Here is a 14391-nt window from a genome sequence, read left to right on the forward strand (position 1 = left end):
CGGAAAAAACAGGTGTCTTGGTATGCTAATGTGAATGCATATGGTGGAAAACAATAGCACAAACAAGGAGTCTTCAACACCCCTCCAAAAACTATATCATCTACATATCTCCTCAGATAGACCAAACTTGAACCCTTTGGAACTCAGAAATCATTCTAAAGTTTAGAATGATTGATAGCCCATGCACCAATCATTCTTAACCAATAGACGACTTATTGAGAGTTTGATATGCTATGAAATAGAGGGAAATAGTTAGCTTTATTTGTTCAACCAATCAATCATGTTAAATATGATATCAATCCACAAGAGAAAAACATAAGCTAATATACATTCCACAACATATTGATGCAATCTACCATGGAGGGTTATTAGCTATGGTTTTTTAAATCCACATGAATGCAAGATCCTCGTCGATGTATCTAAGTAGCGTATCCCTTGATGTAAGATTTGTTGATTGAGATTGTGAAATTTTGCCCTCTTTTCCTTTGGAGTCACCACCCACACATCAAATAAGGTTCTAGGTACGAGGAAAACATGTCAATCAAGGATACATTTTTCTAGTAAATTTCAAAATTATCCATTAGGAAAGATACGCTTCCCTAAGTCACACACACACACACACACACACACACTCTCTCTCTCTCTCTCTCTCACACACACACACACACACACACACACACACACACACACACACACACACACACAAAAGAGGGCGCATAAGATCTTTAGGAGTTCTTCGTTTCCAATTGCTAGCTCAATCTTTGGTACATGCATTGCTGGAGTGTTTGTAGGCATTTGTTGTGAGCTTTTACGGGGGTGTGCTCTTGCAACTTTGCAAACTTGGACCATAATGGCAACAACTCAACCTAGTAGTGTTGAGGTGAAGGTGTTATTTAGAGATTTTCTCAAGCAAGCTCAAGAGTTCTAGGACTACAATATTGATGAATATGGGAAGTGTTGCTTTAGGCAAGGGTTCCATGAGCAAACCGTTTTAACTCGAAAGCCTCATGCCATGGCCTTTTGTGAAGATAAATATATACTTGATGTAGCCAAGAAACAAGCTATCCTTTGTTCTTTGTGTGTCCCTCGTGTAAGGAACTTAATGCAAACCTACCCCAAAGATAGTTGACTAGTAGGAAGAATGTACTTGGGCGAGGTAGTCTAAAGGGGGTGTACACATGACTTTGTGGCTTCTCTTTTCCCATTTGTGCAACTTTGAGAAAATCTACAGTTAGTTAATGTATTGTACACACTTTTTTATGACAATTGGTTTAAAGGGTATTGAACATATATGCGATTGATTTAGTGGTAGCAATATACTACACAATGAAGTTAAGAGAGAGGAATATTTCTCATGATAATTTATATAGTTGTAACCAATATAATTACTCTACCAAAAAAGGAAAGGAAAAGAAGAGACATAAATGAAAATAAGAGAGGGGGGAGAGAGAGAGAAGAGTGGGGGGGAAGAATAAAATAAAATATTAATGACTTAGGCCAAAATTGGCCTTTGAGACAAAACCATGTACAATATTGATTGTCTTTAGACATCAAAGTGTGACATGTTGAAAGATGGTTAGTTATATATTGGAAAAGGAGCTAAGGAGGTGTACAAGAAAAATAGTTCTCATATAGGGATATAATGGGAGGATGAGATAGTACATGTCTAGTTGTGTGATTGAATGATACTAATATATCTAGTTTCATCTTGTCAAGATCGGTGGCTAGAGTATGTCATACATCTAGAATGAAATAGTATGAGGTAGCATTTGGATTGGGTCTTGAACTCGATATCTCATTTCTTTCTAATGTGCATCTGTGTTTGGTACACCTATGTTCATGGTAGATATCTCATTTATCTCTAATTTGGAGCTCGATATCTCAACACTCCCCCTCGGGCTCAATCCCAATTCCTGCACACCAAGCAGGTCTCTGAACTTGCGCAGCTTCTCTACGCCCAATGCCTTCGTAAATATGTCAGCTACTTGATCCTCTGTGCTGACATAAACTAGATCAATAAGACCTAGTAAAACCCTCTCCCGCACATAGTGATAATGCACCTCAATGTGCTTTGTTCTAGCATGATAGACTGGGTTATTTGCCAAGTGTATACTACTCATGTTGTCACAATAAATGACAATTGGCCCATCTATAGGCTGATGCATATCATAAAGTAGCTTATGCAACCAAGCTACCTCACATGCAGCCATTGCTGTACCCCTGTACTCAGCCTCTGTGCTGGACAAGGCAACTGTAGGCTGTTTCTTGTTGCTCCAAGTGACTGCAGCACTCCCAAAAGAGAACACATATCCACTGGTAGATTGTCTATCAGAAATGCTACTAGCCCAATCAGCATCAGTGTATCCATGCAGCTGTATCTGAACCCCAGACTCATAAAATAGTCCATACTGCAATGTGGACTTCACATACCTGAGTATGCGTCTAGCCGCATCCAAATGCGGTTTCCTTGGAGCCTGCATAAACTGACTTACCAATCCAATAGCATAGCTCAAATCTGGCCTGGTAATAGTCATATAAATCAAACTTCCTACTATGCGTCTGTACATAGTAGGGTCTTCCAGAAGCTCACCTGCATCTGCGCTCAGCTTCACATTCTGCTCCAAAGGAACTGAAATAGGCTTACAGCCTGTCATCCCATATTTGGACAGCATGTCCAATCCATACTGCCTCTGCAAGAGCTATATCCCACTTGGTGATCTAATCACCTCAATGCCCAAGAAATAACGCAGCTCTCCCAAATCCTTCATCTCAAACTTCTGCTTCAATAGCATTTTCACATGAAGAATATCTTCATCACTGTCACCTGTCATAATCAAATTAACATAAATGACAAGTAGCATAATACCTTTCTCTGTTTTTCTCACATAAAGTGAGAAATCTGCCTTGGAAATCTGAAAGCCAATAGTGACAAGATATTGTCCTATCTTGTCAGACCATGCTCTAGGTGTTTGCTTCAAGCCATACAAGGCTTTCTTCAACTTGCAAACAAACTCAGAATGAACAGCATGCACATAACCTGGTGGTTGCTCCATATAGACCTCTTCTTGCAAATCACCATGCAAGAAGGCATTCTTTACATCCATCTGATGTAAAGACCATCCTTTTGATGTAGCCATAGCAATGACTGCTCTTATGGTTGCCATCCTTGCAACCGGACTGAATGTTTCTTCATAATCAATGCCATATGTTTGTGCATATCCCTTGACTACTAATCTTGTCTTGTATCTGTTCACAGAACCATATGCATTGTGCTTCACCTTATAAACCCACTTACAACCAATTGCATTCTTATCTTTAGACAAAGGTACCAATTTCCATGTAGCATTTACTTCCAAAGCATCCATTTTTTCATCCATGGCTTTCTCCCATTTTTCTTTTCCCATGGCTTGCTCAAAAGAAGTGGGTTCTAGTTTCTGTATCACTTTGACTATATAGGTATAATGAATGGCTGTAAATCCATCATATTTCAGCCTATCCACAGGATACCTAGCTCTAGTAGACCTGCGCAAAGTAGACTCACTTCTAGGTGCTCTCAAAACATCCCTGGTCTTCCTTATTCCAGGTGTAACAATAGAAGGAATACCCAACTCATCATCAATGCTCTGTTCTGAGCCACTGGATTCACCATCCACATAAGAGTGACCACATAAGAATCTTCCTTTTCGTGATACCTGTATACCATTATCTGCATTGCTTTGAGAAGATTCTCCTGATCTCAATCTGCGTGTCCATGGCAAAGAATGTGAACCACTACTAGAGGACACTCCAGGTCCACTAATATCTTGTGACTGCTGCTGTGAATTCTGTGTAGCATTACCATTTTGTGCATCTACATTATCAATCACATTTACTGGTTTATACCAGCTACTCATCTCATCAGAAACATCTCTGCTCACTGTAAACTTACGAGTAGAAGGGTTATAGCATCTATACCCTTTTTGCTGCAGAGAGTAACCAATAAAGACGCACTTCTCAGCTTTTGGATCCAACTTGGATCTCAACTCATCTGGCACATGTACATAGGCAATGCAACAAAAAATTTTCAAATGAGAAATATCTGATTTCCTACCAGTATACCTCTCCTCTGGAGTCATCCCATATATCGCTGCAGTGGGAGTCCTGTTCATTATATAGACTGTTGTAGCAACTACCTCAGCCCAGTAAAAATCTGGCAAGTCTTTTTCGTTGAGCATGGCACAAGATATCTCTCCAATATGCCTGTTTTTCCTTTCTGCAATTCCATTTTGTTATGGGGTATGAATGCATGAATATTGCTGCTTTATGCCATGCTCCTACAAGAACCTTGCAAACTCATTTGAGAGGTACTCTTCCCCTCCATCTGACCTTAGGCATTTTATTTGCAGGCCTGTTTCTTTTTCAACCATAGCTTTAAGAGTTTTGAAATGCCCAAAAACTTCACTTTTCTTTTTCATAAAATACACCCAAACTTTTCTGCTATAGTCATCAATAAAAGTGACAAAATAATGACAGCCTCCAAGAGATGCAGCTTTAGTATTCCACACATCAGAGTGGATTAATTCCAATGGCTTCTCACTCTCTTGAACATGTCCAGGAAATGGTTTCCTTGTCTGTTCCAAATTGGTAGGCTTCACATACCTTATGCATTTCTGCAACCTTGAATTTAGGCAATCCTGCAACAATATTTTGGGCCTGCATTGATTTAAGTTGCTGTACATTAACATGACCAATACGTTTATGCCAGATATCAATATCTGCAACTACACCGGTCCCATGTGCAAACATTGCTGCACTCAATTCAGACATGTCTGCATCCAACGTAAACATTCTGCCCTTCTTCTTTCCTTTTGCTATCAAGCGACCTTTATTTTTCATATCCTCAACAAAGCATCCATGAGGATTAAATCTGACCTGCAAGCCCTGCTCAACCATTTGACCAATAGAAACCAGATTCTTGGTGATATTCGAGACATGAAATACATCGGACATGTATTTCTTTTTCCCATCCTGCATAGACAAAGGAATTTTTCCAATCTGCACAATAGGATGTGCAGTATCATCACCAGTCTCCATAAATCCTGGTTTTTCAATTTTCCTTGCATCCTCCATCCATTCTGCATGACCTGTCATGTGGTTTGATGCACCTGAGTCAACATACCATACATCGTTGCTTTCTTCTACACTTGTCACAGAATTATTCATGTGCTGCACCATAAACAAATGGTCATTTCTGTCATCACCCTGTCTACTAGAAGATGCATAATTCCCTTGTTGCAGTTTTCCATTCATGATGTCATTCTGCTTTTTATAGCAGTCTTTAGCCATATGACCCATTTTACCACAGTAGTAGCATTCAACATTACTGTTTGCATTTTGGCCTCTTTGCCATCCACCACGATCTCTTTGGCTCCCCCTGCCTCTAGAGTTACCACGTCCTCCTCCATAGGACTAGTTTTCTTGAGTTTGCTGCATATTCTGATTTCTACCACGGCCTCCAAATCGGCCTCCTCTACCTCTGCCTCTACCTCTTCCAGCATTTGAGTAGAAGACAGTTTCTTTTGAAGTTCCTCCTGAAGAAGATGCACCACCATTTCTTTGCTCCTCAGAAATTAGAAGAGCAATCAACTCCTCAAAATCATGAAAACTTTCACGAACTGAAATGGATGTCTGAAACTGTGCATAATCCTTTCCTAGACCATTCAAGGTCACAGAAACTAAATCATCATCTTCCACTGGTGACCCAATGGAAGCAAGTGCATCTGCAATCTTCTTCACCTTCATATGGTAGTCATTGATGCTCATACTTTCTCTTTGCACATTATGCAACTCTTGCTTGAGCTGCATTTTCCTGGCTTGCGTATTTGTGCTATACATTTTTGACAAAGTATCCCATGCCTCCTTTGGCGTACTTGCATCCTTAATATGCACAATCATAGAGTTTGAAATACTGATAGACAGCCAATACATAACTTTCCTGGCTCTCTCATGCCATGCTTTGAATGCCTGCATTTGCTGTTGATTGGGAATATCAGGAAGAACTGGTTCTTCTTCATTTCCTGCAACAAATTCCCAATATCCTTTTCCCATAAGGAATTTCGTCATTCTAAACTTCTATGCTTGGAAGTTGTTCTTGTCAAGATTTTCAGTTACAATCTGTGAAAGAGAATCAGACGCCATTACAGAATACTGTAAAAAATTCTGTCACTGCAGAGAACACAGCTTCAGCCTCACAAGGGCAAATATGCAAAACTGGCGAAAGTGGTATTTAACCACACAGTCACTTCCTAGTGACGATTTTGCATCAACAGGCAACAAGGATGATTCTGTAACTCCCAATGTCTCTGCGCACAGGCATACGATGCAATTTTTACAGTAACTTTTCACCGACCTGTAGAACAGTGGCTGCACAGCATAAAACTGGGCCTTTTCGTGAGTGCGTGCAGAAAACTTCCGCCTCCAAAACAGGCCCCGAAATGGCCTCAAATCAAAAAAACAGGGTCGCCAGGGGCTAAAGCCCTCTCCCGCAACATGTACTGCCCTGTTGCTTCACCGCGAAGGGCGTTCCAACCTGAGACAATGCACTCTTGCAATTTCCGATTGTGCTACTTGCAGAGATCTGTTCCTAAAACAAAAAATGAAAGCAACACTGCTCCTCTTACCAGAACACTGCGAGCTTGGGTTGCTTTCTTGAGCTCCTTACCACGAACAAGGCTCTGATACCATGTCAAGATTGTGGGAGAGAAGGAAGGAGTCTCACTTGTAGCTTTCTAGCTTGCACAATGGGGGAATACGCACAATGGTGGAGGCTGAAAACAGTTTTCCTCTTCTTAGTTGTGGTAGCAAAAAAGAAGTCTAGTACAAGGAAATAGAAGAACCCTATATATGGGTCTCAAACCAAACTCAACTAACTAAGGTGGCATACTAACTGAGCCACGAACTAGAGTAGATAAGGATAGCTATCATGTAGCTATTATTCATGGGCGGTGTACCAACAGCATCTGCAACTGACAAGTCGGTGACATAAATGCACAACGGTCACCCTGGCATATCACGAGTGGAGCTCGATATCTCAACAGTCTCTCCATTTGTGTCCATACGTATGTAGCCAAGCTTGGGGTCCATATAGGTGTACCATATATCATGGCTAGTATGACTAGTGTGTCAAATATGTTGAGATCTTGAGCTCTACATGAGTTTGTATCCACTATGTGCCTTGGTGATATGGCGGGATATTACTCATTGTCATTAGTAATTCTGTAGCTAGACTATACCCATGTTGTCCATCCTTGGTTATGGCACATTCATTGTATCATCTCTTCTTTCTTAACGGGTTTACACTTAGTGACTGTGTGTACGTACATTGTGGTACTTTCAATTAGCCTTTTCTCATGTTGTAGACTTAGTTCTTTTGAGTGGAAGAAGAAGAAGAAGAAGAAGAAGAAGATTTTAGCCTTATCGCTTTGTGTGCTTAAGTTTCCATTACTTTTGTATGTATACTCTTGGTTTATTCACCTCTCTCCCCTCTCATCTATTTTCATTATATTATAGTTATTCCACAGATGTGCTGAGCTTGATTGAAGGTTGAGATGAAGGCATTGGAGCACAAAAGCAAGCTAGCAAGCAACGGGTAAGAAGCTCTTCTCTCTTGCTTGATTTGCCTTGGATTATAACCATAGGAGGCTCTTGAGGCTAGCAAGGGGTTGTAGTCTCTGATTGTAGTTAAACTTGGTTAACACACACACACACACACACACACACACACACACACACACACACACACATTGGAGCATAAAAGCAAGCAAGCAAGCAACGGGTAAGAAGCTCTTCTACCTTGCTTGATTTGCCTTGGGTTATAATCATAGGAGACTCTTGAGACTAGCAAGGGGTTGTAGTCTCTGATTGTAGTGAAACTTGGTTAACACGAATAACTATAACTATAACTATAACTATAACTATAACTATAACTATAACTATAACTATATACATATATATATGTATGTATAGCACATAAGCCTTTTAGGGCTTGTCTCACTATCGTTTTTGGTATTCGAGGTTATTTCAGCCTTTGTTTTGATTCTGCACAAGTGGTCCTAATTGACAATAGTTTTGGGTATATTAAAGTTTCGATTGTGTTGGCTGTTTACAAGAGATGTGTAGTCCAGAGTCTTTAGGCTATGTGGAGACAAGGGATTATACAACTCATCTCATTACTCTTGTTGGAAATATTCATTTGAGTATGTAGGATGGTAAAACTAAGTACTTGGTTGATGTGCTATGTATACCAAATATTACAAAAAATTTAGTTTTTATTGGTTAAATGATAGAGTAGGGATTGTAAGTTCGGTTTACATCTGATGATTGTTATGTAGAAGATCCTAAAAATGATTGCAAATTGTTTGCAAAAGGGAAACGTGTTGGTAGATTATTTACTCTTGATGTAAGTCTTCCTAAAATGAATACTAACATGTTTGCACAAGATTCAAGTTGTTGTGGCTAAATTTTTATATAAGAGGATTTATTATATTAGATTGTTTATTCTTTATGTAAGTCTATCTAAAATGGATGCTACCATGTTTGCACAAGATTCAAGTATTGTGGCTAAATTTTTGTATAAGAAAATTGGTCATGTGAATATGCAGTGCAATCAAGACAAATTGTGGATGGGTTACCTAAGTTTAGAGTTGATGGATGCATAAAGTATGTGAACTTGGAAAGTAAGTAAGATGTTTTTTCACATGAAAAGCATGTATGCAAGAAGCCACTTGAATTGATACTTTTTGATGTGTGGGATACTACACAGAATGTAACTTTGAGTGATTGCAAGTAGTATGTCGATGATGATTATACTCACAAAGTATGGATTTACTTTATGTGTGAGAAAAGTGAGATGTCCACTCACTTTAAAAGCCTTAAGGCTTTGATTGAGAAGGAGACATGATTGCATATTAAATGCCTAAGGTTAGATGGAGGGGGAGAATATCTCTCTAATGATTTTCTAATAGAAAAATGGTATGCGAAGATTATATATATATATATATATATATATACTCCATAAAAAAATAGAGTTCCTGAGCGAAAAAACACGTTGCAGAGGTGGCTCATGCATTGATGTCAGAAAGAAACTTGCCTCATTACTATTGGGCTAAAGTAATTGCTATTGATGTATATATAATGACACCTAGTATTGTTGTACATGGTATAACACCCAAAGAGAAGTTTATAGGTAGAAAGACAAATATGTCCCATTTGAAAGTATTTGGATGTGTTGCTTATGTGCATATTTCTAATGAGTTGTGCAATAAATTGGACAAAAAAAAAGAATATTTGTGGGATATTCTCTTGAGAACAAGGGATATAGATGTTATAACCATATTACATGTGAGTTGAGAGTTGAGAAGGATGTTATTTTTTATGAAATGAGTAGTTGGTATAGTAATGTGTAGAATGGAATTGGAGCTGATGAGCATGAGAGTATGGCTATGTAGAAAACATATAAGCAACCATCACAGACATTGAGTGGACTAGAAGAAGAGTCTCCTAGTCATGGTTTTGTTGATAGACCTTGGAGTAGTACGCCACATATTACTCCACCAAAGATATTAAGAAATGGTACAGAGAAAGTTAGAGACTCGCCTATTATGAGATATGTATCATTAGGTTTCTCTCATGTTGATGTTGATTCAGATGACTCTGAGCAAAGCTTGGATAAAGAGTTTGAGATTCCATCTATTAAAACACTTGGTATATGGAAGACACAAGAGGATGCTAAAGAAACTAGTAGTGATCCAAGTCTAGGAAAGTTAAGTAGAGTAAGAAAGCCAATTCAACAAAATTGATATATGATAGCTATGTAGCTCATCACTATCCATACATGGCTAAGGTTGTGTAGGATGTGGAATCCACTTGTTTTGAGGATGTAGTGGATAATGAATATTGAGATCATGTTATGGATGAAGAAATGGTTGTACTTAAGGAGAGTGACACATGGGGGTTGGTGCCTTTACCTAAAGGCAAGAAAGCTATTGGCTACAAATGGGATTACAAGGTCAGAATCATAAGTCGGATGGATCTATTGAGCACTATAAAGCATGATTGGTTTCCAAAGGGCATGTGCAAACTCATGGTATTGATTATGAGGAGACTTTTACTCTAGTGGCTAAAATGGCCATTGCAAGGATGGTCATAGTAATGGTTGCATTAAAAGGTTGGATCATGCATCAAATGGATGTTAAGGATTCCTTTTTGTGGAAGGAATTGTTAGAGGAAGTCTATGTAGAGCAACCACCTGATTATGTGGATGAGAGTCATCTATATTATGTATGCAAGCTTTTTAAGGCCTTGTATGGGCTAAAGCAAGCACCCAAAGCATGGGATGACAGGATTGTAGAATACCTTATCAGCATTAGATTCAGTAGAGCACATGCTAATTACTCACTTTATGCATATGAGAGTGATGTAAGTATTGTGATCATTACTATATATGTGGATGATTTGATCATTGTGGGTGATAGTGAGGCAGATACTAATTATGTGAAGAGTCTCCTCAAGACTAAATTTGAGATGAAGGATTTAGGAGAGCTGTGCTATTTTCTTGGCATAGAGATAATCAAGACTATAGAGGGTATATGGTTATCACAATGACTATATGCGTTGGATATGTTAAGGAAGTATGATATAGTTGATTGCATGCCTATTTCTATGCCTTGGGATGTTAATGCTAATATTAGTACACATGAGGATGACGTGATTAAGGATGTCACTATGTATCAGAAGATTGTGGGTAGCCTTATCTATTTGATGATCACTAGACGAGATAGAAACTACACATTTTGTTTTGAGAGTCAGTTTATGCAACTTACAAAGAAGCCACATTTGGATGCAGTGTAACACACATTACGCTATGAAAAGTCCATAGTGGACTATGACTTATTCTATTTTGCATGTGTACCATTGGACTTGCATGGTTATATAGATGCCAATTGGGTTGGTAGTATTTTAGATAGGAGATCTACCAATGGTTTTATGTTTTCCTTTGATAGTGCTATTTTTACTTGGAGTACCAAGAAACAACTGACAATTGCCTTGTCTAGTGCAAATGTGTTGCAATTGTAGCATGTGAGGTAGCTTGGCTACGCAAGCTACTTGGTGATTTAGGGATGTAGGTGGACAAGAAGGTTATCATCTATAGTGATAACCTTAATACCATTCAATTGGCTAGGAACCCAGTGGATCATGCACATACACAATACATAGAGGTCCATTACCATTTCATTTGGGAGTGGGTTTTGGCAAATGATATTGACTTGGAATAGAGGATCAAGTTGTTGAGATTTTACCAAGACCTTGGGAGTTGGGAAGCTTCAATGCTTCACAACTGTGTGATGAGTTCATGAGCTCATGTTGAGCTCGAGGGGGAGTGTTGGGAGTTGTACTCACCAAGCTAGCATAGAACTCCTCCAACCACAATTTTCGAGGCATCTTTGCACATGGAAAGTGATTGACCAGTCTAGGGCTTGTAGGATAGGTGTAGTGATCAGAGCTTGTTTTAGGGTCTCATAGGAAGCCATGCACTCGTCAGTCCACTCCCAAACTACTTATAGCTTGTATAAGGGTTGAGTGATAGTAGTGTAGTTAAGCATGAAGCGACGATAGTAGTCAGTGTGTCCAAGAAAACACTCTTCTCCCTTGGTGTTTGTGGGTGGTGGCAAGTTTACAATAGCCTTTATCTTAGCACTATCTATTGCAATACCATTTATGGATATAATGTGACTCAAAATGATGCCATGCTTAACCCAAAATTAGCATTTTAGTGGATTTAGGGACAATTGGTACTGTCGACATCTTTTAAAGACAAGTCAAAGTTTCTCAAGGTGTGCTTTCCAACTAGAATGAATGCATAAGGCATCGATGAACACCTCAAGCCACTTCTAAAGCATGTCCTTGAAGATGGTACACATGAGTCTTTGGAATGTAGCTAGTACATTAGTCGGCATAAATGGCATAACTATGCAGGTAAGGACTCCCCATAGTTACTAAAGCAATTTTAGGTTTGTCATTAGGATGAACCTAGACCTGGTTGTACCTTGAAAATCTGTCTAGGAAGGTATAAGCTTCTTGCCCTGCTACCCTCTCAATCATGTGATTAGTGTATGGTAGGGGGTAGTGATCTCGCATTGTTGCTACATTCAACTTTTTATAGTTAGTATATACTCAAATCTTGTTTTTTTTCTTGAGTGCGACCTCAATTGGAGATACCCAATTAGTATATTCGATTTTGTAAATGAATCCTACTTTCTAGAGTTTCTCGATTTCCTCCTTGACGTGATGTGCATAGTGAGGATTCATAGGATAAGGCCTTTGCTTCACTGGTTTGGCATTAGGTTTGAGTGGAATGGTATGAGTGAGGACTTGTGGTGGAACTCCTTTTAGGTTAGTGTAGTTCCATGCAGACACGTCGTGATACTCCTTGAGCAGCTCTATAAACCGTGCCTCATCCTCCTTACTAAGGTCCTCAGCAATGTACACAAGCTTAGGTTTTTTGCCTACCTCTATAATATATACCCCTTTTACTCTTGTTGGTCCCTCAATAGGCTCATCAAATGTGCCTTTGCGCTTAGTTCCAAGCAAGACCACTACTCTATCACTTCTTTTAAACTTAGTGAAGCAAGGTGGAAAATCCAGTGGTTTCTTCTAACTTCGTGAGTCTGATGTATCCTTCTGTAGATTTCTCTTCAAGTGTCTCCTTCATAGATGGACTAGAAGTTTAGTTTTGGATCCCTACCATCTTCTTCCTCAGAGTCGAAACTGGTTGTAGTATCAATATCCCGATCGTGTTCAACTATAGCAAGATCCTTGTCATCTTCTTTCTCAGAGTTGGAAATAGTTGTAGTATCAAGATCCCAATTGTGTTTGGCTAGCAAGATCTCCGAGTCAAGTTTTTCATCACGGGATTGAGGCTCATAGTCAAGAACTTTGAGATAGGTCAGCCATTGCAATTTAGTTGCAGCCCTTACGAGCCCTGCATTAATGAGTAGTGTCTCAGGTTGCAATGGCTTAGGATTTAAGTAAATTTGCTCAATGGTATAATTGTCAGTGTCATAATCAACTGAATCAAAGTCTGAGCATCTTCCAAGTCACTAATCCCTTAGTGTCTATGCCTTGCTTGCACATGAGTGTGATGAAGAGTTTGTTGTGGAAATCAAGCAAGACTTGGTGCAATTTAGTCCACTGCCAATTAGTGCTAGCTAGAAGCTCCTAAAAAATCATAGGATTTGTGTCTAGGTATCCATGGAAATAAGGTCTCCACTGACTCAAGATCTTCCTCAACTCAAGCCTATCTTTTGGAGTTGGGTAACCCAAGAAGGTGTTAGGTGTACAGCCAAGGATCATAATTTAGATGGGCACTGAGGGAATTCCTATGGAAGGTTCAAGTGTAAGGATGGTGGACTCAAGTGCGTCTTTCTAGCTTAGACATTGATGTGCAGATCGATATTCCAATTCCTTTGAGAATTGTAGCTCTAAGGTGGCGAGAATGTGGATCCAATCCTTCTCATCCTAAGGGGAAGGAATATATTTGGTCAAGGGTTGTGTGGTGGAAGGACTTACAGAGTCTCCTTTCAACAATGTTGAAATGGCATTGAGGTCAACCAGGGTTGTTTTCCAGGATTCCATTTCAATGCGGACTACTTGCTTGCGATTTCCTAGGAAGACTAGACTGTTGCCTCAATCTTTGATTAGACATGCATTGTGCATCCATGAGCAATAGGCCATAGTCCACGCCTTTCATGATAAGAAAGTTAACCTTAAACATGACTCCAACAATTTTGACTAGCCAGTGATGAAGAATGCCCAAGGGGCAGAATTTAAATCCATCTGCAACCGTTATATTAAAGTGGACTGGTTCTATATGGGTAGGTTGCCCCAAGCTTGAAGTACACTATGGTTAACTATGCTCACACCGGCGGTTGTATCCACAATTCCACAATGAGTGGTATCTTTGAGGATCTCCACGGGGAGGAGGGCATGCCTCTTGGCACCTTCCCAAAATGTGTTGACTCCCAAGGCACTTAAGGTCGGGTGTATATCCTTGGTGAAGTTGGAAGTGTGGTACGATTAGCAATTATTTAGGCCTTCAACCCAAGCTTTCAATCCTTGCCACATTGTTGGGATAGCTTTGAGTAAACTCCTAGGTGAGATTTTAACTTGGGTTGATGCTATTGCAGCTCTTAGGGATGGCTTAATGTGTTCATAAAGATATTGTGATTGATTTGTCTTAGGGAAAAGAGATATCACATGTTCCCTTGTCTACTCCTTGATGGGTTTTGTGGTACATTGAGAGGTGATTTTTAGAGCCATATTTTGAAGCGAAAAAGAGCGAGGAAGGCCATAAAA

This window comes from Lygodium microphyllum, chromosome 3, assembly GCF_053477565.2.
Source record: "Lygodium microphyllum isolate KBCC chromosome 3, Lygodium_microphyllum_v1.1.10, whole genome shotgun sequence".
NCBI classification, from domain to species: domain Eukaryota; kingdom Viridiplantae; phylum Streptophyta; class Polypodiopsida; order Schizaeales; family Lygodiaceae; genus Lygodium; species Lygodium microphyllum.